The sequence below is a fragment of the Pantherophis guttatus genome, chromosome 3 (genome assembly GCF_059756535.1).
Source record: "Pantherophis guttatus breed Tessera chromosome 3, ASM5975653v1, whole genome shotgun sequence".
Taxonomy (NCBI): domain Eukaryota; kingdom Metazoa; phylum Chordata; class Lepidosauria; order Squamata; family Colubridae; genus Pantherophis; species Pantherophis guttatus.
In genome coordinates, this window is record NC_142065.1 from 37355241 (window position 1) to 37379883 (window position 24643).

Genomic DNA, 24643 nt, shown 5'->3' on the forward strand with positions numbered 1-24643 from the left:
TGGCTGGAAATTAAGTTGGTTTCAGATATCCTTTTCTAGATGTGTTCTGATTTGGCTATGATGATGGCCTAGAGCCCTTTCAGACACATATTTACTAAGATATGTAAATATGTGTCTGTTGGTTACTAGATAACCAATAACTTTTCTTTCCATGGGGTTTCCACTTTTATGTGATTCCTTTTGTGTGATCTGTGATGACTTCCCCTTGCCCTTGACAGTAATGGAGTAGTTAAGAGAGAGAGAGAGAGAGAGAGAGAGAGAGAGAGAGAGAGAGAGAGAGAGAGAGAGAGAGAGAGAGAGAGAGAAAACACCACTTTTTTTTACCACTTTGCTTAGAAGTTGGCAGAGTTATCAATTTCATCTTTAAAAAAATTCAATTTCAAATTCCATCAATAAGTTTATAAAACAAAAGCCATCAGCCTTCACCCGTTGGATGGTGAATTTATATATTTTTTTAAAGTTGTAAAGAACAGCAACTGGCTGGCAGGGTGGGTGGGTGGGTGGGGAATAGCCAACTGGAATGTCTGTGTTTTGCCTACAACAACATGACGTGAACAGCAGATGAGGTGAATAGCACTGCTTGAGTTATCACAAACTGGACAAAAGTGCTTTCAATGCACTAAATGGAACAATGAACAAAGATTGCATCCCCAATGGGATAGGGGAGGGAATGACATTGTGCATTCCCATCCTCAAGAAATAGTTATTGGTCTCTGCTCATGTTCAGGTACTCTGGTAGTGTTGATCAGCTGGTAGATTGATTCCAGATACACCACCAGAAAATAATGCTTATTTCCAAATAAACCAGGCAATAATTTTATTTTTATTTATTCATGGTGCTCATACTATTTTTCTTTTTTATTCTGCTGAAAAATCATTTCTGTGAGTGAGAACAAATTTAATGCTTTCCTTCTCTTCTATGATAAATTTACCTTTCTGAGACTGTAGAAGTACAAAGTAGTTTCCCTTATGTCACTTACCATATAATTTTTTGTTCAATAAGTGCAATCTTCGAGTCTTCCTTTTTCATCAGACTGTGAGTCAGTCCTGAAAATTAACACTAGTTGAAATACTCTAGCCTGGAGTACTTCAGCTACCTTTCTAGAAATCTAGAAAGAAAGGTTAGTGGGTCAACCTCGTTTGTAGTTGCTGTGCAGGATTGAGCTACTTGAATAGTACAGCTGTTGGGGCAATGCAAAGTGTCTATAGAACAATTGTGTTATGTAGGCTGAGGCTGAGGTGGCCTGAAACTCTGACATGACAGCAGGCTGAGTAAATGACTATATTGCAACTATAGAAGGTTTCACCGTCCTCCCACGTAGCAATTTAGTCAGCTGCTTCTTTTATTCTTTTGCTGTCTCTAAAGCAATTGTCAAAAGTTGATTCACTCATTATGATAAACTATTGTATAGTCTGCTTAGTTTTGGATTAGCATAATTTATGAACTCAGTCGCTATGGTTTGTAAACCAAGATTTAGGGTTAATGTGTTATGCCAAGGCTGTCAAACCCGTGGCCCGGGGGCTGGATGCGTAATACACTGGCCACGCCCACGCCCGGTTTAGCGAAGGGAAAAAAAGTCACGATACGTCACGTGATGCCGCCGTTATGCTGCGGGTTTGACATCACTGTGTTATGCGAACAGCAGCACCATGGCGTCGTTTAAAGCACAAACTCTTTCAAGTGATAATAACTCACAATAAAGGCTAAACTTCTTAAAATGCTGAGCATGGATGATGGGCCCAAGTCGTGTTGTTTCCTCCAATAAAATACAAAATTCCCCTTAAATATCAATCTGACATCAGTACAATATTAGTACATCTTCTTCCAATCTATAAAATTGGGCAGCAGAGTAAGTTGTGTGGCTCTTTCATAGTGAAATCTATCTTTAGTAACTCTTCAACTGCTAGATCTGGGATATAAAATTCCAGATAACCTCTAGATAGTAGGAAACATTCCATTTTCTATATATCTTTCCTTCCGTCCAGTGATAGTCTGGATTTTTTGATCTGGTAGCCCAAATTCTTCCCTACTTCTCAGTTACTATTGATCAAGTCTGGAACACATAATATCATCATTATATGCAATGCTTGTGGGCGAATGAGGCCCAGATTAGTTGGATCTTTGTCAGCAGCTCAAACACTGATGGGTTTTGTTGTTGTTATTGTTGTTAGCTGGGTTCACACATTGCCATAATATGGTTTATTGGGGTTTTGAGGGGTTAATGTGCCATTCATTAATGTTATGTGTAAACCTAAGCTCTTGTGGTATCTTCAGCAAACTGTTTTGAAAACCTGGTTTAGCATGAAATGTGAACTGAGGATAGGAGTAGGATCAAGTTGGAGGAATAGCCTGGCCAAATGCCAACAGGGTTTACACATTATGTTAACTATTCTTCATAATACTGTAGTTTGTTACGTAAGAGAAGATTGACCAACATAGGGAGCCATAAAACATAATTTAGAAACCCTAAATACTGGGTTAGCAAAAGACTAAAACAAATTGGAGCGAGTGGCTATATTAAATGTAATTATTAATAACAAAACACATTATTTTAAGTATAATGAATAAGACCAGCCAGGCAGAAATGTTAGGATCTTAATCTTTTCCTGAGAATGGTAAATAGCAATGTAGTAAAAAGCAATAAGAAGAACTAAAAGTTTAATCCCAGTTTTGAATCATATTATTAAAAAATAACATGAACAGGTGATCCAATTATGGGTTTTCCTATCATATCTGTTTTGATCCTCAAAACACTTTAGTTTCAAGATTTAACCTGAACCACAATGTTTTTCCTCAGCATTCTCCTTTCTCAGCCAAAAGAGACTGAAAGGTAGGTAGTTAGTGGTTTGAGAAGCTGAATAGTGGCATTCTAATGACTCTGTTACGTGACCTCAGGCAGGTCATAAAAACCTTGCATGCCTAAGTTATTGAATCACCAGTTCTATGTATCTGGTGGTAAGAAATGGAGCTAATCCATTATTATTGCTACACCAACAGGAACAAAGAGATCAGCTTACGTAAAAGAGGCAAGTTTGGGACAGTGGAATGACAACTCAGTAAGGCAGGTTGCTTTAAATGTGCCTCAACCCACTAGTTTGCAGATTGGCACACCCAGAATATAAATGCTTGATCATAAATCATGCATACTAATTTTGCTGGCAAATCTATTACTCTAAAGACTGACATATATACTTTCTACATTGGCTGTTTTCTTGCCCTCACACAGAACGTTCCACACCACTTTCCTTGTATTTATCTGTGCCTCTGATTTGTATGAATTTGTTGTTCATGAGCATGAGGTACTTCTCCACCCCCAAACATGTTTGGACCGTCCCTGATTTGAACTTATTTTTAAAAACCTGATCTTCAGCCTCTAGTTGGCTGCACAAAATGTTCCTCCTTTTTCTACCACATGACCTTATTCTTCTGCATATTTTTGAAATCAAAAGCCTTTCTACACTTTCAGAATTGTACTACTTGGAAACACCCAAAAGTGCTTTTTTCAAGAGGCAACTGGACTTTCTTGTTTTTTCTTTGAAGACATTTTGCTTCTCATCCAAGAAGCTTCTTCAGCTCTGACTGACCATCCAGTCAGAGCTAAAGAAGCTTCTTGGATGAGAAGCGAAACATCTTCAAAAAAACAACAACAAGGAAGTCCAGTTGCCTCCTGAAAAAAGCACCTTTGGGACAACCATGACCTGGATGACTGAGAATCCCCATATACTTTGAAACGGTAACTGCCTTTTCCAGGGAGCAAAGTACAGTACTGCAATGGGTTGAAAGTAATGTAAACTACAAATAAAAGCACTTTTGGTGTAATTAAATTGTATGACAATAGGAGTATTATGCAGATGTAGTTCAAGTGTAATGAAAGTGCTCACCAACTCAGGTGCTCACCTATTCGAAAATAAAACATCTTCAAGACATTACAAATTTGCCAGCCTTTTCTAATCTCACTGTGTCCAGATATATAAATAATAATAATAATTTTATTTCTATTTATTTTATTTTTTTATAAATAATATTTAATATTTATAATATTTTTATAAATATATTTAAGTTCAAATCCCATTATCCTTTTCAAGCATGGAGAAATTATCTATATGATAATTTCTGTAGAATACCATCCAAAAAATGTTAATCTTGATTATGGAAAGGTTTCTAACCTACATTTTTGAGAATCTACCCTGCAGCACAATCACTTCAACTAGCAATGGATTGCAAGGCCTTTCCCCACTCACTTCTAACTAAGGCATAAATATGCTCTGGCAACATTGCTTTTGTGTTCATACCCAGATTGTGGCCTTCATCTCATCCTTGACACAATTAAGTTGCCTTTTGCTGTACCAGTGTTTGTCCCTTTTTTGTGACATCATCAAAGTGCCAATTGTCAAACCACTTCATGGAAGGATTGTAGTGTTCAGGAAATCCCAAGGTTGGCTTAATGTAAATTTTTGTCATGTAAATTTAATGTAAATTTTTGTCATGCACATGATTGTGTTATCGGGCTGATTACTTGCATTTTTGCCCCATACAATGCAGATCTCATCTTTCCCCAAATTAAACACTGAATTGTGGACCATCTGTTAAATTAATATGTAAACCTTTCTGCAATTATATTCTGTACATCATTTCTCTACTGTTGCTCACAAATACTTCAACTGATCAGTCTGCTTTATTAAATATAAAAGTTTTAATCCTTCTAAAATTCAGAGCAGAATTCCAAAAGCAGGGACTCAGATCCTAAAATTCATTCAACTAAGATAGAGCAACATGCAAAAAGAAAAGGGGGGGAAAGCCCTTGCTCTAGGAGTGTGTTGTTTATACAAGATCATACTAAGACAAGAGTTGGGACAGTATTGGAGAATGGCTAACTACAAGATTTTATTGATATCTCATTTGCAGTTGGTAGTAATGCATTGCCAAAACAATACTATAAGTCATTTTGGGAAGTTCCTCCCAACATAGAATCCTTTCCCAGGATAATTGTATAGGATAGGTTAATTCAGATAAGAGAAAATGCTTCCATGAGTAACTCAATGCTAAGACATTTAGAGCCTAATAGGCCAAAGTTATCACTCTGACTAATAGCTAAATTCATCATCCAGAACACCTGAGTTATATGTAGTTGGCAACCAGTACTTGCCAGCAAGCTGGTTGCTGTATTTTGCCCCAATTGTAGTTTCCAAATGGTCTTCATAGATAGCATCATGTAGAACTTCCTGCTGTAGTCTGCAGATATAGTGAAATTAAACTTTAACAATATAGAGTTACTGTTGTTCGGATCATAGAAAAGTCTCCATAGAGATATTTGTCTATAGAAGAATCCGTTAGGATTTCAAAGAGAGGGAGGGAGGGAGGGAGGAAGAGAGAGAGAGAGAGAGAGAGAGAGAGAGAGAGAGAGAGAGAGAGAGGGATGCTTGCTTGGGGACATTGCCTCTCCTTAAAAGACAACTCTGAAGCAACCAGTAACTATTATGGACAAATAACTTTTCCATTTTGCTTGGGATCAATCTCATTGTATTATCCCATCCAGCCCCTCAGAACTCCAATCCAGGATAAGGCCTCCACAATATTCTCTGCCCTACTTGGGGTGCTAATGTACAGCTGGGTCTCATCAGCATACTGATGGGTACCACACCCTGAACCAAAGGATGATCTCTTCATATAGATGTTAAGCAACAGGGAAGAAAGGACAACCACAATGTCCTATGATGTTGAATGAATAGTTACTAGGTTGACCTCATATTCCCTATAACATTTGACTAGGACTAGCCCCTAAAGAAAGATGAAACCACTGTAGAACAATGCCCCAGCCCCCAATTTTTACAGGTATTTCAAAATAATACCATGATTGATGACACTGAAAGCCACTGAAAGACCTAATAGGACTAATAGGACCAGAAAGCATGCAATACTTGTATCAGCTCAGAAGTGGCCTTCTACAATGCAAAGTAATGTCCCTTTAGTTTCATGTACAGGCCTAAATCCAAGCTGAAAAGCACCCAGGAAATCTTCTTCTTTTAGAATACATGTAGCTGACTTCTCCTCCTCCTCCTAAAAGATGAGATAGTCAATAATTCCTGAGTATGGCAGGATAAAAAGAGGGTCTCTTAAGGAGGGAGTACTTTCAAGGCCTACGGCATCATCCCCTCCTTCAAAGAAGCATTGTTTATCAGTTGTGTTTAATCCCTGATCCAAATCATGCTGTTATGATACAAAGCATCCTATCCATATCATCAAGACATAGGTCAAAAGAACACTCAATTAAAATGGCAAGATATTACCCAGTTACTATCTGAGCAATTTTAGTGGCAAAACATAGGGAAAAGATATCACAGCCTTCAGATAGGTAATCTTCATGAACACACTTTCCTAAAATGGATTAGTAAGGCTACTGGTCAGCAACCTGTTTTTGCAGTGAGGAAGGAGAAATGAACACGATTTGCCCTGTAGAATAGAATAGAATAGAATTTTTTATTGGCCAAGTGTAATTGGACACACAAGGAATTTGTCTTGGTGCATATGCTCTCAGTGTGCATAAAAGAAAAGATAACATTCGTCAAGAATCATAAGGTACAACACTTAATGATAGTCATAGGGTACAAATAAGCAATCAAATCATATTAGGAAACAGTCAATATAAACCGTAAGGATACAAGCAACAAAGTTACAGTCATACATACAGTCATAAGTGAAAGGAGATGGGTAATGTAGTTGTTCTTGGTCAGATTCAGTTTGCAAATTCCTCCACGAGTACATCAAACACTGCACCTAGCTCTTCATAACTAAATATTCTTAGTAAATTAGGGAACCAACTGGGAATGGCACACAAAAAGAAACTACTCACAAAATTGTCATATTAAGAATGATGGTCACCTCCTGTTATCAGCAGTCAACCAGGCAATCATTGCACAGATCATTGCAAAAATCCTCCAGCGTCTACTGGAATTCATCCACAACTATAATTCATCAAGGGTGAACTGTTTTTATTCACTGCAAAGACCCAAGTGTCAGCAAATCTCATCTGGAAAGGAAAAGATCTGACCATAGAAAGAATTAAGAAAAATTCTCTCCATTTCCAGATCATCAAGCAGCCACTTTAAGGCAAATACAAGATCTAACATATCACTGCCAACATATGTCAGACCTAAGATTACTTGAGACAAGAAGGCTTGCCTTGGGGGCTATAAAATCCTAAGGCTTCCTACATCCTACCCCAGGGGTATGGAAGTTGAAGTCCTCCAAGAGCAGGAACTCGGATTCTTGACAGCAACACTGAAATCAATTTGAAGAGCTCAAGTAGAGGATGTATTAGATATTGTCCCTACAATTTAGTATGCAAGCACTCACACCATGCCACTTTTAGAACAACTCCCTTTCTCACTGGCAAGGTGGCCCAATAAATCAATATCACCCCCATTTGAGTCTGCCTGGTGGCTCAGCAGACTGATAGCATTGTGATTAATACCAGCTGTCTGCAATTACTGTAAGTTCGAATCTCACCAGGCTCAAGGTTAACTCAGCCTTCCATCCTTTCTAAGGTAGATAAATTGAGGACCCAGTTTGTGGGGGCAATAAGCTGACTTTGTATAAATATACAAAAGTATGAAGGCTATTGCTTAACGCATTGTAAGCCGCCCTGAGTCTCCGGAGAAGGGCGGCATATAAATCAATTTTTTTTAAAAAAATTGTCTCTCTGATATCCATGTTGAAGTACCTGGACACCTCCACCCAAGAGGGAAGATCTTGGGACATCACTACTCTTGCCCAAACTGGTTTTGGTAATACATGTCACATCTACCTGTTCATCCTACACCACATAATGGAGCAACAACACCTCATTAAAAATTACCTCATTTTTATCAACAGCAACTTATGTCTTAAGTATCTCTTGGACGTGCAGCATTGCATAATCACTGATGCTATCTATCTTTATAATGTAATGATAGAGGGATCTGTAGATGGTCACTGCCTCTGACAAACCATCAAGGTGATATTTATATGCCATAAAGGTGAAGGTCTCCTTCAGTTCTTGTTGTTTCTTTAGTCTATTCATGGTATCTGGATCAACCATATCTGCATATGTAAGATCACCTTTCTTATTATAGTTGTCTCCATCATAAAAAAACATTTAAAGGGAAGATTAAACATACAATTCTAGGACATTAATTTTTTGTAAGGTTCCATACTTTTATCAAATTTATAATAGGTCTTTTTAAATGTTTGTCGTATTTTGTGTTCCTAAACCTATATTCCTTCCGAAACATTCTAAAACCCATTAATTCCCAATATGGATGCTCTAGCTTTCAGGATTTTATCTATTCTATTAGCCATGACAGACAGTTTCCTCTTTATTAGAGGAACAAAATCTCTACGTTTGAGACTTGTAACATTTTGAATCAGTGGTGGGTTGTTCCCGGTTCGCACCGGTTCGCAAGAACTGGTAGTAAAAAATTGTAGTAGTTCAGAGAACCAGTAATAACATTGGCTGGCCACGCCCCTGAACCGGTCCCTGGCCCAGTCACCACTCGCTTACCCCACCCACCTCATCAGAGGCTTTTTTTTTTTTTTACTTTTAAAGCATTTTTTCTACAACCACTTCGGCCGAAAAAATGCTTTTAAAAGTAAAAAAAAAAAAAGCCTCTGATGATCCCGCGGCTCAGCTGGGATCTCAGAGGCTTTTCAAAGCATTTTTTCTACAACCTCTTCAGCCGAAGAGGTGGTAAAAAAAAATGCTTTGAAAAGCCTCTGACGATCCCAGCTGAGTTGCCTGATTGGCAGAGGCTTTTCAAAGCATTTTTTTCTGCAACCTCTTAAGGTTGTAGAAAAAATGCTTTTAAAAGTTAAAAAAAAAAAGTTGGCCACGCCCACCCTGTCACATTACCCCCCCACCAAGCCACGCCCACAAAATAAGCCACGCCCACAGAACCAGTAGTAAAAAAATTAGAACCCACCCCTGTTTTGAATGTTACTCTAGCTCTCCCCCCCCCCGCCTCTATATAAATTTATTCGGGTTTTTTTCCTATCCATGTAAAGGTTTCCCTGGAATTAGAATTGGCAATATTTAAAACCTGTAGTTTATATTGGATAACACATTAATCTTAATAGCTGCTATTGATCCTAAGCAAGGTGAAGGTATTAGAGACCAGTAATTAATACACCTATAGCTAAAAGATCAATGTTATCATTGTGAAATAGCCACAGCTGAAGTGAGTTACTGTGCCTTTGTGTGTGATTTTAAGATATGTCACTGAAAAATTGTGGGAAAATAGTACCGAGCTCTTCCTGTTCCCCAATTTTGAAATTGCAATATAAATAGTAAGTTCAGGTGCAATAAATAGTTAATGAGGGAGATGCAGGAGCAAAAGACATGCATTAGAAGTCTGCCAATATTTCTCTGTGCCAAATATTATGTGACTTTCTTCATCAGGATTAGCAGCTTCAGGGCATGGATCTAAATTCCCTGGCTGCTAGTTACATCTAGGCTTGCTTCCTAGGAAATTTCACTGACAAATTATATGAAGGTCTGCTCCCCAGCCTGAGGCCTCTCTTTTTTTTTTCCTGGCCTGGCAATCAAACCCACGTTTATTTGGCTTGCAAAAGACTGTTTCCTATTTTGAAAGTCAGTTTCATCGACAAAAATAAAGCTTTAGTAAAATTAATCAAGGATCTAGCCTGACAAGAATATAAACAGGGCAGCTGATTGTTCTCATCTGAATAATTTCTGAAGTCTTTCCAGAACTGCAAAAATATAGCCCTGATAGACAGACAGTCTAATGTTCCCATTCTAGCATTGTCCTTAATGAATATGCCTTGTCTGGTGGAGTCTCAGGGAACTGACTGGGTTGAGATTTGGTCTGGCCTTTAGGCAGAGTTGAAGCAGGCAGCTCAAGCAACTGATTTGGGTACCATGACATTCAATAGTTTAATTAATTTTGTATTTTGAGATATATTCTGCACAAATGCATGCCTGTTGCTTTTTCTGCATCAAGTACCAAAATATACCTTGGTAAACCTTGATTTGGGAAAGGAGATAATCTTTTACAACTTGGGCAGACTTTAAATATGCTTCTTCCATATAAAAAATGCATCTATGTGGTTGCCAGGAGTCAAAAAACAACTTGATGGCACATAATCAACCAATCAATCATATAGCATGACAGCAGCACCTAAACATGAAGTTCCTGGATCCTCATAGGTTTTCAAAAGTTGCCAAAAATTGTGATTTGTAATATGACTAAGAGGAATGTATTAAATACACGAACATTTAACCACACCTAATTCAATTCTGATTTTAATTTAATCATAAATGAAATTAAATAAGTATCTTTTTACATGCCTGCTTTTGGAATGTGACCTAAGCACATCATTTGAAGACTAAGTCAAAAATAAATGCTTACCCCTGGCCCATGGGTGGGTCTCATACTTGGGTGTGAGAAAGACTAGATTTTGTTGTAGGATGCTTTAGAATTGTCTACTCCTCCTCCTCTGTGACTCCGCCCCTGGTCTGACGGGTGGGTTCTACTTACCTTTAATATCGGTTTGCAAAGAGGGTGCGCATGCTTGCGTGGTTCTGCGCATGCACAGATCATCAAGTATAATATCCAGGTGGGTAGGCGGGCGGAGCCTCCTGCCACTTTTACTACCGGTTCTAAAGAACTGGACAGAACCAGGAGCAACCCACCTCTGATTCAGACATATTATCATGGTGGGTTGCTCCCGTTTCGGACCGGTTCTATAGAACCGATAATAAAACTGGAGGGAGGCTCCACCCACCGACCCCGATGTCATCAGAATGCTTCTGATGACGTCGGTGTTGCAGAAAAGCACGTGCGCATGCGAGCGAAGCGAGAGTGCGCACGTGGCCCCATTGCAAACAGGTAGTAAAGGTAAGTAGAACCCATCCCTGCATATTATCCTATCTTTATGTCAGGACTCAGGAGAACTGAGGCTGGTGCCTCTTTTAGGCCTTGATTAGGTTTTCAGCCTATAGTCCAATCTTGCTAAATGAACGTATATTTCACAGGAAGGGCTTTGTTTATAGTTGGATGGCCATCTACATGAAGTCTGCCTCCCTCAGATATATATGTTGCTGGGAAATCTTCAGTCACAAAGAGACTCGTTGTTCAGCCTGGGAAATTATTATCCTTGTGACTAGAAACTCGAGGATGTGGACTACTAATTCAGAGTGATAAGAGTTTCAAGGTTGACATCAAAGTCTTTCCAAAAACTCTGAACTAATCTGCCTTTCTGTAGCCTTTAATAAATGAAAATACCCTATAATCATTTCACTTATGGAGACCTCAGGGCTTCTTTAGTTCTATAAATTATAATCTCACTGAAAATAATTGTGTAAACTAGGAAAGTGATCTGTCTTGAAGTGGCACAAGGAGTTTTCTTTGGGAATTATCAAATCGTTTTTGCTATAACCAAATCTTATAATTAGAAGAATTTAATAATTATTTTCAAATGCACAATGAAAATGGAAATCTGAATTTAACATTGGTGTACTTGGAATTACATAGTAAAAACAATCAAAAATTTCTTGCACATAAAGCAGAAGGCCAAATGTTCAGGCCACAGGTCCTGGAGAGTATAATATTAGACAACTTGACCTCTAAATGTTGTTGGCTCCATGTGTAATAATATCCTCTTTTTTTACATAATTCTAGTAAGGAAGAATATGCATAACCAAGATTTGTTTGGGCAAAGATGGAAATACTACTACCAGTAGGTGTTCAGCAGCTATGATTTCATTGCCAGGAAGGGCAGATGAAAAGGATACTTCTGAACAGCTTTAGATGCAGGCAGATGCTCTGCTTCATTGATGACTAGATATAAAAGCTTATATTTGTTGTAAGGACAAATTGGAGGTGCTGCTGGTATGTGATGTGATTGCCTTCAAGTGGCTTTTTCTTGTTTGCTGATCCCAAAGGGCTTCATGATTTATTGAGGAATTTTCTAAGTCTCCAAAACAGGTACTTCAGTCCATATTTAATAATGATTGATTAATTCAAACTTAGCTTTCCATTGGCATTGTGAAATTTACAGCAGAATGATGACATGATTTAATTAATTAATTAATTAATTAATTTTATTTAACTTATATGCCGCCCTATCTCCAATGGACTCAGGGCGGCTCACAACAATAAAATCCACAGTAACCACAGTACAAAGTTAAAGTTCCCAATTAAACCAGATAAAAGTTAAAAACCCATATAAAACCCCATCAGTCCAGGCCAGGGGACTTATTTATCATGAATACAATAAATTTCTTTATTGATATTGTTCTTACTAATAAAAGGCTGTGTCTTATTATTAGCTACTAGCTTGCTAGAGAATACTAATGCCAAAAGTTGACAAGGAATAGAAGAGAGGTGCTTCAAATGTCATAGGTATCAGGGGTGGGATCCTACTGGTTTAACAACCGGTTCGCTGAGCACGCTCTCTTGCTTTGCTCTTGTGTGGGCCAGATGCGCGCTGCGCGCATGTGCACAGTTTGCAGAAAATTGGACTTCCGTGTTGCTGAGAGCAAGGAAAACAACTGAGGATCATCAATCTACTCTGCTACCCTGATCAGCTGGGCTTTGGAAGCAGAAATTTAGTTGAGTATGACACAGGGGCAGGCGGGCGGACCCACTTCAAAGAAAGAGAAAACCGGTTCGCTCACAGCTGAAAGTTCTCACAGTTCTCCCGAACTGGTCCAAACCGGTAGAATCCACCACTGATAGGTACTTAGGAACCATCTTTGCTTCTATCAAATCCATAAACAGCTACAGACATTGCTTTTTGTTCTTTACATTTTTGCTTCTCTGTTTTTGAAGATCTCATTGGCTCCATCCAACCATGCCTTTCTTAATCTTCTCGTCTCTGATGATCTACTTTTTCCTTCCTATATTTGTAATGCTAATTATAATACTCTTTACTCATATCTAACCTTATGGCTCTATATGGCTAAATCTATATGACTAAACCAACATAACATACTTGGGTTGAATAATATGCTCAACTCACATTTGTATTTAATCCAAATTCATTCAGCACACTTTTATTTATTACCTAATCTTTTCTTTATTGCATACATTTAAGTACCCAGTACATTCAATTTATTTTTATGTTTCTCTGGTTCTCTGTTTTTCATTTTTAACTGTATGCTTTTCATTTCCATGTAACAGAGTAAAAATATTTTGTTATGCAGACACTCACCACTCACCAATTCTTATTAATTTTTGTTTCTCTAAATGATGCAACCATTTTCTCTGTGTTCTTCACCTTGCTTCCACCCATTCATTATTATGAATCGCATTTATTCAGACTGTTGAAGATTTTCCCAAGCTTCATCTGTAGCTTCTTCCATTATCATTGAAATAGAAGATGCAACTATCACTTAACTTCCAAAGCACTGTTGAACCACACTATGATTAAATCCAGACAATATGGCTAAAAATCAGGGTTGATGAAATTTGTTTTCCATTTGGGCAGCTACTAGCTCCTAAACCATATATAAATATTTACCAAGTGATTCCATTCTACCCTCTGTTACTTGCAATATATTGTTCCTAGCAGTTTTCCTGCAAGTTCAGGTCTGCTTTTTCCAGATCACAAAGTATTGAACTATTGGTTATCTCAGATATTACCAACCAGCTTATTGCCCAAGCATGATGTCATGGGCTAAGAGGGAGAGACTAGGCCAAAGTCATCCAGTTGACTTTTATGTCTAAGGCAAGTCTAGAACTCATAGTCTCCTGGTTTCTAGCTTAGTACCTTAACCACTAGACAAATTTATTTATTTATTTATTTATTATTTAAATTTCTATACCGCCCTTCTCCAGAATAGGACTCAGGGCGGTGAACAGCCAGAATAAAAAACAATACATACAAAATTTAAAAACAATTTAAAATAATTAAATATTATTGGCCGTAAATTAAAATAGCCCAATTTAAAATCAATTTAAAATTAACTCAAGCCAGCCCCGCTAGTTGAAATAAATGGGTTTTCAGGGCCCGACGAAAAATCCGGAGGTCTGTTATTGTACGTATCTCTGGGGGGAGGTTGTTCCAGAGGGTGGGCGCCGCCACAGAGAAGGCTCTCCCCCTGGGGGTCGTCAGCCGACATTGTCTGGCGGACGGCACCCTGAGGAGGCCCACTCTGTGCGAGCATACTGGCCGGTGGGAGGCTATTGGTGGCAGAAGGCGGTCTCGTAAGTACCCTGGCCCTAAGCCATGGAGCGCTTTAAAGGTGATCACCAACACCTTGAAGCGCACCCGGAAGACCACCGGGAGCCAGTGCAGCTCGCGCAGGAGAGGTGTTACGTGGGAGTGCCTCGTCGCCCCCATAATCCCCCGCGCGGCCGCGTTCTGGACCAGCTGGAGCCTCCGGGTGCACCCCAGGGGGAGCCCCATGTAGAGAGCGTTGCAGTAGTCCAGGCGGGAAGTGACGAGTGCCTGAGTGACTGTGCGTAGGGAGTCCCGATCTAGAAAGGGGCGCAACTGGCGTATCAGGCGGACCTGATAAAAAGCTCCCCTGGCCACGGCCGTCAAATGATCTTCTAACGACAGCCGTGCATCCAGGAGGATGCCCAAGTTACGAGCCCTCTCCGTGGGGGCGAGTGATTCGCCCCCAATAGCCAGCGATGGCGTCAGCTGGCTATATCGGGACGCCGGAAGCCACAGCCACTCGGTCTTGGAGGGGTTGAGTCGGAGCCTGTTTCTCCCCATCCAGGCCCGCACGGCCTCCAGGCACTGGGACATCACTTCAAGGGCATCGTTGGGGTGGCCTGGGGTGGAGATGTACAGCTGGGTGTCATCAGCATACTGATGGAACTCCACCCCGAAGCCACGGATGATCTCACCCAGCGGCTTTACATAAATGTTGAACAGAAGGGGCGAGAGGACCGACCCTTGTGGCACCCCACAAGCAAGGTGCCTCGGGGTCGACCGCTGCCCCCCTGTCAACACAGATTGCGACCGGTCAGAGAGGTAGGAGGAGAACCACCGCAGAACGGTGCCCCCCACCCCCAACCCCGCCAACCGGTGCAACATGATACCATGGTCGATGGTATCAAAAGCCGCTGAGAGGTCTAACAGGACCAGGATAGAGGAGCAACCCCTATCCCGAGCCCTCCAGAGATCATCCACCAACGCGACCAATGCCGTTTCCGTGCTGTGCCCAGGCCGGAAGCCGGACTGGAGTGGGTCTAGATAGACAGCTTCATCCAGGTACCAGGGAAGCTGTTGCGCCACCACACTCTCAACAACCTTCGCAACAAAGCGAAGGTTGGAGACTGGATGATAGTTAGCCAAAACAGCCGGATCCAGAGAGGGCTTCTTGAGGAGGGGCCTCACAACCGCTTCTTTCAAAGCGGCCGGCAGGACCCCCTCACTCAAAGAAGCGTTAACAATCTTCTGGAGCCAGCCTCGTGTCACCTCCCGGGAAGCCAGTACCAACCAGGAGGGGCACGGGTCCAATAAACATGTGGTTGCGTTCAGCCGTCCCAGGACCCTGTCCATGTCCTCGGGAGCCACAGGATCGAACTCCCCCCAGATAACACTCTCAAGACCTGTCTCAGTCATCCCGTCCGGACATACCCAGTCAGAGGCCAGTCCTTCCCGAATCTGAGCGATTTTGTCATACAGATACTGCACAAAGTCCTCAGCTCGGCCCTGCAAGGGGTCATCCCGCACTTCCAGATGGAGGAGGGAGCGGGTCACCCTAAACAGGGCGGCCGGGCGATTATCTGATGACGCAATAAGAGCGGCAAAATAGCTAGATTTCACCGCTTTTATCGCCACTAGGTAGGTCTTAATATGAGACCTCACCAGTGTTCGGTCGGATTCGGAGCGGCTGGTCCTCCAACTACTCTCCAGGCATCTTTTCCGGCGCTTCATCTCCCTAAGCTCCTCGGAGAACCAAGGAGCTAGGTGAGTTCGGTGCCGGGTCAGAGGCCGCAAAGGCACGACACGGTCCAAGGCCCCGGCAGCCGCACTATCCCAGGTGGCCACCAGGTCTTCAGCCGAGTCATGAGCCAGAGTCTCAGGAAATGGCCCAAGCTCCATCTGGAACCTATCAGGGTCCATCAGGCGCCTGGGGCGGAACCACCTGGTCGGTTCCGCCTCCCTGCGGCGGGGTGCAGCGGTTAGAAAGTCCAGTCGAAGGACTCACTCCTATTTGTAACACATAACCCTATGAAAATGTCAAACAGCGGATGTTTGGAAGATAATTTCCAAATGGTATGTATTTCTAAAACTCTGCACATGTATTTGTGGAATTGGTTCATCGACAGTCTTACCCCATTAATCTTTATGTACACATGAGATATAAACAGATAATCTTGGTACTGGAGATTCTGGTGAATCTATGGTCTTGTTAAGAGCCAAAGCATTGCAAATTTTATTCTGGTTACAGGTACTAAAGTCATATAAATAAATGTCTCCATAAATATCAATGAATGTCAGCATATTTAATGAAGAAGCTGATATTCTATACTCATTCTGCACTCTGGTAAATTAGGTTTATTGTATATCTCCAGATATGTTGATGTTTTTGGAAAAAAAAATATTAGTAAAAGGTTTACCTATATAATCATTTAAACAAAGTATTCTCAACAGAGGAAAGATTTGTGGACTAAGATGGAGAAATGCATTTCCATCTTTGGTTTGTAATATGATTAGTGCCCTTATTGTATGCTGTTTTTATATAAGCATTGTATCCTAGTAAAAGGATAAAAGCTTAATTTACACAGCCCATGACCACATACTCAGACCTTCTGTTGGTTCCCTCCCCTCCTCTTTCAAAAATCCTTTATTCTTATGCTTTTGTGATAGAGCTTTAGGGCAATTCTGACTTCATTAAGGTGACAAGTACACTGTCTTTCAAAATTGTAGTTGTATCAGTTTTAATTGTGGGATGCTACTAAGGGTGTACGCTACAATCAACCTAGCATTGGGAAACTGAGAATTGCCTTAAGTTAAATGGATGTGGACCAACCTGTTTTTTCTTTTCTTCCAATGACTAATTGCTTGGCATTAGCCTTGGATGGTTATGGAAACCAAATGAACTCATCAGAGCAATGAGATAGTAGAGAGCATTGAATTGCTGGAAGAAAAAGATACCTCTACTCAGAGAAGCAGCTACTTGACCACAAAGCATGAAAGCCACCCTTATCTTGTCTCCTTTGTTGCCTGGAGATGGGTCTTATTTTCTTTGAAGACCAAAGTTCAGAATTATTCTTCTGAGTAGTTTGGAAAACTAAGGAAAGAAGAGCACTCTTTCTTAATAGATTCTTTTAAGGGTCTTGTTTGCTGAAGCAGCCCCCTTCTTTGTCATTCTTCTCATTGCTCACCTGTTTATTACCATCCAAGGAATATATTATGCTGCTTGATGAAATAAGATGACACATTTTCCATTCTAATCACAAAATCTGATCAAAGTGGTTAAGTGAATCTTACTTAATTTTGTTGATGAGAATAGAATGATTATTTTTTTTTTCACCGTGTCTGAAGAATGGCGTTAAGAGCAGAATTTTCCAACCATAAAATATTAGTAAAAGGTTTACTAATCATGGGTTGCTACTGAGTTAGGTTACCGATCATGGGTTGCTACCGAGTCCGTCACCTAAACCAGCTGACTTTCTCTATCCAGTAACAAAGCTATCCATTTTTTACTCTGAGTTTAATCTATAACATTTACAGAAGGAAAGATAAAGGCAGGTAAAGCTTCTTCTTCTTCTTCTTGCCTTTGTTACTATCCTAAAGAGCAAACTAAATAGACAGCAACAGTAAATGAGGAGAAACATCAGAAATAGTGTACTTTTATGGTTGCTAATTCCTATTGCTTTGCTGGTGTGAGTCTTGCCAGGCACCTGTTACTTACGTTTGAGAGCAACCTTGAAACTAATATTATTGGCTCCAGTTTAGAAGGACTTTGAACTTTTTGGATTATCTGTAGAGATTCCAGGCATTTGCTAGAAATCTGTTTCATTGTTTCAGAGTTTCATTTATTCTGATAGACTTGGTGTTCATATCAGCCCTAACTAGGATGACGAATATCAAAGCACTGTGTGAACTGCAATGCAAAATATTTACATGTAGACATATCCATAACATTATTCCTTTTACAGTAAGCAATAATACGTGAAGCACAGGAAAAAATAAGAAATGGTAAATCAAAGATATTAAAAGTGTGATTTCTTGTCGTGCCACAATCCTGTTAATATCACCTAACAGAATATTTTTTATAGGATAACATTTATTCAGAATCTTGCAAAATTTGTCCCTAAATTCATCCATTCTTTTTCCATTATCATCATTCACTGAAATTTAACATGCAACTATCAAAACCCTATATATTGCTCTTCTAATATGTGCCACAATGTAGGTACCTAGATGACACCAATTCAAACTTTTTGGTATCCATTTTAGCTTTTTTGTTCATACATCTACTTTTCTGCATGCATTCATCAGTTCTGTTCCACAAGATCAAACCACCCTCATTCAAATCTACAGTATTACATTCTCACCCTTTGTCTTGGTTTCACAAATACGCAATATACATTTCTTTCCTCCCTTTTCTTCCTTTTGCTAGTTCATGCTTTTTAAATCATTTATACCTCTTCTTACATTCCAATGTGCAGATTTTCATATACAATGGTTATAGTCAAAAGTATCAAGCATTGAAATCAGGAAATTCAGGCAGTTCAAATGAATATAAGGGTTTATTGCAAGTTTAAGCTCTCTACAAGAATCTGAACTACTAACAGTCAAAGCAAATTGAGGTAGATAAGAGTCAATGGAATTCAAGATGGGCTGGACTTAGATCTCTTGTGCGTATGAAGGGACTCGAGACTGATGACACATTTGACCACTCCCTTGGACTCAGCCTGGTCATCTCCTACAACAAGGCCCATAGATATTGACCTCTACCCCAATCATATCTTTGATCAATCATATGTTTAACCAGCTCAAATAAGTAAGGTTAGGAGTGGAGGAAAGCATCGCTGGAAAGCAACTGATTAAGTTGCGAACCAGCCCAAAAATAAATTCAGGAGGAAGTGGAGGAGACAATACTGGAGAATAGTTAAGCCAAACTGTGAACCAGTTAAATAAATAGAGATAGAAGTGGTGGAAAACACCGTTGGGAAATAGCTATTTAAATTATGAATCAGTTAAATATTAGACTTTAAAATTAAGTATTTTGGGAGTGACAAATTTTAGATGGAAATGTTGATTGATTTAGAAACAATTAAGAGAGGAGGAAAATATTCTTTGTTAAGATTATGGATATTAGTTGTCATTTAAAAGAGGTACAAACTCTATGTAATGGGTCTTAGAAATGAGGAATATATATGAAATATTGATTGTTAAAATGACAAAGATTTGGAATGATGTCTATTTGGAAATAATTGTTTAGAATTTAGGGTGACATAGTAGAATGTTTAAAATCTAAATGTTTAGAATAAGATTTCTTTTTCTTTTTTTCTTTTTTTTTTCTTTCTTTTTTTTAAAAGAGGTAAATGGATAAAATTTGGAACAAAATTGGTTGAGGGAATGTGAGTAATTGTATTTACTTTATACCGGATCAAATCCTTGCTCTAAAAAGATGTATTTTATGTTTCATGTTTAAAAAAAAAAAAAATCATATGTTTAACATAATACTGCTTAGTAAGATAAAATAAACTAGAATACCAGTTTTAAACATGCCCCTAACATACAAGTTTTAAACATGCCCCTGAACGTTGTGGCCATGTTGATGTATTCTAAGACAAGAATGGATATGGATGAAGGCTCATCTATGTTCTTCCAGACTTTCTTAGGTCTTCCTTTTGTCTTACAATTTTTCTTGATTAATCTTTAAAAGGTACATATTATCTATGTGGCTGTAACAAATCATTGCTGGTCTGAGTGCCCTTGTATTTCAAGCCTGAAATGGTGGCAGCGGAATTTTAAATGGGAAAGATCTTTGGTCTACAAAGCATGCTGCATATTTCTCAAAAGTGCACCCATCTTGGTAGAACTTGTGACATAAAGATATACATATTTCCAGTCCTGCCTTAAGGGCAAAGGTGAAGAGCTTTACAAACTTTTGGTGCCCAGTTTCTGTTTCTGTATGCTTGTTCCAGGAGACTTATCCTGTATCTGCTCTATTTATCTAAGTTCAGTAGGTACTTGTCTGTTTACAAATTCAGTTGCATGAAGAGTTGGCAGTGAATGACTGGTCAGGAAAACTATCTACAGACCTTCATTGAATTTTAGACTATATGTAGCTCTGAAAGCCAAGAACAACAGGGATGGGAAAGAAATCAATCAGGCAGGTTTTTCAACTAGCTCATTTACTGGAAGGAGGATTAGATTCGTAAATACCAAGCAGAGACTAAGCTTATGCCAAATTACTGGGTAGACTTGCCAGTTCACCGTACCCACCCAAATTTACACTTGAGCAAAGTACAAAGATCAAAATCTTCTGACTGAGGCAGGCTCTTTGACCTATGACCAAACCAAGGGGGGTTTAGCACCTGGCTTCTAAAGGAGAGGATATCAACTGGAAAATAGAGGGTGCAAGTGAAAGCCATGTTCTATTGTGACATAGGGATAGTAGGCAAAATGATGGTTTTGTCTTCGGAGATGCTTTTAGAAACTAGAGCAAGAGACATCTATTTTTGGAAATTAGACCAACATACAGGGAATTAGGCTGGGGTGGTTTCTTTTGAGCCTTAGAACGCTAATGTTGCTGTATTCAAATGTTGATGCTCTTCAGTTTCTTAGGAGTAAACTGTGTTCTGTAGAAACCAAACATAAATGAAATATATTTTCTTAACCCAGGGTCTGGATTTGTAATAATCAGGATGAACAACACTCTAGATTCAAAGTGAGATACTGAATTGCCTACATTAAAAAGAACTCCAATTTCAGGAGCTTGATGAATATAAGAAATCCACTTTAATGGGAGTCAGAAGGTTAAGAATATTAACAATTTCTGGTATTTTTTTTCCCAAAGAATACTTAAATTTAGAAGGGTTCCACTTAAGTTGTTATGCACAAATTGGAGTTTGAGATCTTGAGTATATATTTCTGCTTCAATCACTATTAACAGTAGTAGTATTTTAAGCTGTTTTTAAAAACATAAACCTCGTGTGAGACATAAGCATCTCTCTCTCTCTCTCTCTCTCTCTCTCTCTCTCTCTCTCCCTCCCTCCCTCCCTCTCTCTCTCCCTCCCTCTCTCTCTCCCTCCCTCCCTCTCTCTCTCTCTCTCTCCCTCCCTCCCTCCCTCTCTCTCTCTCTCCCTCCCTCCCCCCTCTCTCTCTCTCCCTCCCTCCCTCCCTCCCTCTCTCTCCCTCCCTCCCTCCCTCCCTCTCTCTCTCCCTCCCTCCCTCCCTCTCTCCCTCCCTCCCTCCCTCCCTCCCTCTCTCTCTCTCTCTCTCTCTCCCCGTGAAGTACGGGCCCATTAAACTATTATGAGGGTAAAGGTAGTGAACAGAACTGTTCCCCACTTATAGGTTCATTGAGAGTAGACTAAATCTGCCATCCTCAGTTCTATTTGGCCAAAAAATGAGGCTTCCAAAGAAAGTCTGAGCAACCAGGAGTGTGTGAGTGAAAACAGATTTTAAACTATCATTTGGGTGTTTAAAAAACAATTGCCAACTGTCAGATTTATTTATAGCATCTTTATTCTAAATTTCAGGTGGTTTTTGGCTTTTAAACAGAATTACATCATGTCGGAAAAAACATCTTGAATGCAACATTACAATTTACAAACTAAAAAAAAATGTTTTGTGCAAATCCACATATGCTGTATTTGTGCACATCACAATTAACCCATTTTCTGATGAATTATAAGCTAACTAAACCAGCAGGGCTCACCTTTTCAGGTAAGCCACAAAAAGCTAACCAAATCTAAACTAACCAAGCTCAGCATGTTGCGAAATGGAGCCTTAACTGATTCTATTCAATTTGTATGACCATAATGATAAGACACGGAATCCGGGAAATATGAGAGTGCAGAACTGAGTCTTTTAAGTCTAGAAGAAGTTGGCTCACTATAAAGTGGCATTTCTATCCCATTCAGGCTAAGCTGTTCTTCATTTGCTGGTTTCCCTGCCTAATCTTATTTATGTATTCATTCATCCAATTAATGTCTCACCTTTCCTTCGGGAGCTCAAGATTGCTTAGCTATCATTCTTCCTTCATTTTTTGTCTCATAAGAACATCCTTGAGATAGGTTGATCAAAGTGGCTGTGACAGATTGAAAGCTACCCATAATCTTCTATGGCTGAAGGTGGAGCTGAAGCAAAGTCTCCCTAGTCCCATTCCAGTATCTTAACCATTTTTTTTTCACACTGGTCCAGAGAGCAGGAGGTCATTGTGACTTTTCAGTCCTCTGGTCCCAAGACCATGTCAACAGAGCTGAGTCTTCTATCTGGCAGGAGGGACAAAGCACTCTCTTTATAGTCTTTCTTTTTCTGACCAAAGTTAAAGGCTAGGATGGCTCTCCCTTGGCCAAACTTCCTAAAAGCCAGTGCTTACCTAGGAGACCCTCATTACATTGGTGAAAAGAAGCAGCTGTTGAGCAGCAGCCATTCAGCCACTTTGTAAAGCACTCACCACAGACCTTGGTTCAAATGATCAAAAGTTAATATTGATAAATAATAATTTGTCATTTGGTGTGATAGAGAATTTAGAGACCTTCCTTTGCACCTCCCCATAACACAAACTTACCAGCAGCATCTTGTTTTTTAGCAAATGCTCACATTATTGTCTATATATGATCCACAGTCCATACCAGAGATACCTCTAAGTCATCCTTGGCTCCTCCAGGTAATGCAATAATTTTCCTCTTAGTACAATTTTTGCCGTGGATACAATTTGATATTCTTTACCAACTATCCAAGAGTCTTGAAGGAGCTTGTGGATGTCGTTCTGGACATTTTCTGTAGAGAAATCATGAAGGATAGATATAGTGTCAAAGAACTGAAGAAGAGTTCCTATCTTCAAAAATGTAGGAAAAATATGCAAAACATGGTTTCTGGAATTCTTTCGAAACCTTTTGCCATGTCTGAGGATTTCTGTCCACTAGGAAACATTGGGTGGTTGCATATGCTTTGCTCTGGGTCATGTGACTAGAATGGGGCCTTACAGTGGAGTCTTCCCCACCAGTCACCATTTTTTAACCTCTATCCACAGCCTCTCCATAGGGATATGAGGGTGGGGGATTAAGACATTAAATTGTAACTGTAACTATAACCATCATTCCTAGCTAGTTTGTGCTGTCCAGACTTCCACTGCATTCTCTAAGCTTCAGTACAACTCCCTATAGAGCTCATTAATTTCTTTTTCCTTTACTCCAAGATCACCCTACCTGTTAAACAAGTACATCTGGCTACTTGCCAGCTCTATCCAAATCATTTACAAGAAGAAAGGATGTAAATAGAGTAGAAAGTTCAGGCTTAATGCCAGGAAAAAGGGTTGGGGAAAAAAGGCTGAACTGCTTATGTTCAACACGGTGTTCATGTCTGAAAGGGAAACTCAGGTCCAAATCTTATTGTTCCATTGTATTTTTGCTAAAAACGTATGTTAAGAAATGGGATATATCACTACCTATTTTGAGGTCTTGTTTTCTTTCCAGTATATCCGTTACTATCTATTTACTAAAGGGAGAGGGGGGGAGAAGGGGAGGGATGGAGGAGGAAGGGGGGCGAGAGAGAGGACAGAGGAAGAGAGAGGGGGGAGAGAGAGGGAGAGACAACCTTAGGCAACCTGGTGGCCCTTGGCTCCTTGAGGATCACCATCTCCATTTTCCCTGAGTCTTCATGCCACCTGGTTTTGGGTCGACGTTCGGGGCTCAGGACCCCGGACAGCACCCCGGAGCCCGGGGAGCTGGTTGAACTTTTTAAGGGAGATTCGGGTTAATGTCAGGGTTCTAAGTAACACCCCCAATGAAAGAAGACTCTGAGGCTTGAAGTTCCTCAAAGTTCTATTTTATTAGAGATGTCATATTGGCACATCTGGGAAAACCCAACTCTGAAAACTTTCAGGTTTTCCCCACCCAAAGGAAAGTCCAAATCCCTGCCCAGCACCCACATATCTATCACATAGTCCAATCAAAGCACCATCCCAACTAGAGATGTGTCCCAGTTCCAGCCTGAGAGGAGGGAGGGAGGGAGGGAGGGAGGGAGGGAGAGAGAGAGAGAGAGAGAGAGAGAGAGAGAGAGAGAGAGAGAGAGAGAGAGATTGGTTTAGTGGTTAAGGCACCAGGCTACAAAACAAGAGGCTGTGAGTTCAAGTGCTGCCTTAGTCATGAAAGACAGCTGTATACTCTCAGCTCATCTCACAGGGTTGTTGTTATGGGAAAAATATGAGGAGAAAGGTGTGTTGGATATGTTTCCCAACTTCCTGTTATTTGTAAAAATAATAAAGGTGGGATATAGATATATAAATAAATAAACTATGTATTGGGGATGAGCTGATGACATTAATATTGTGGTGGATTACAAAACCTATTCATTAAAAGTTTAATAAGTAGTATATTTTGAAACAGGATTGCTGAAATAGGGAACTAAAATCTTGATGCTTTAAGATATGGATTTCAGAAGTGGGATCATAGTTTTCTGTAAGGCAAAGAATGAAAATATAAAGGCTAATTAACT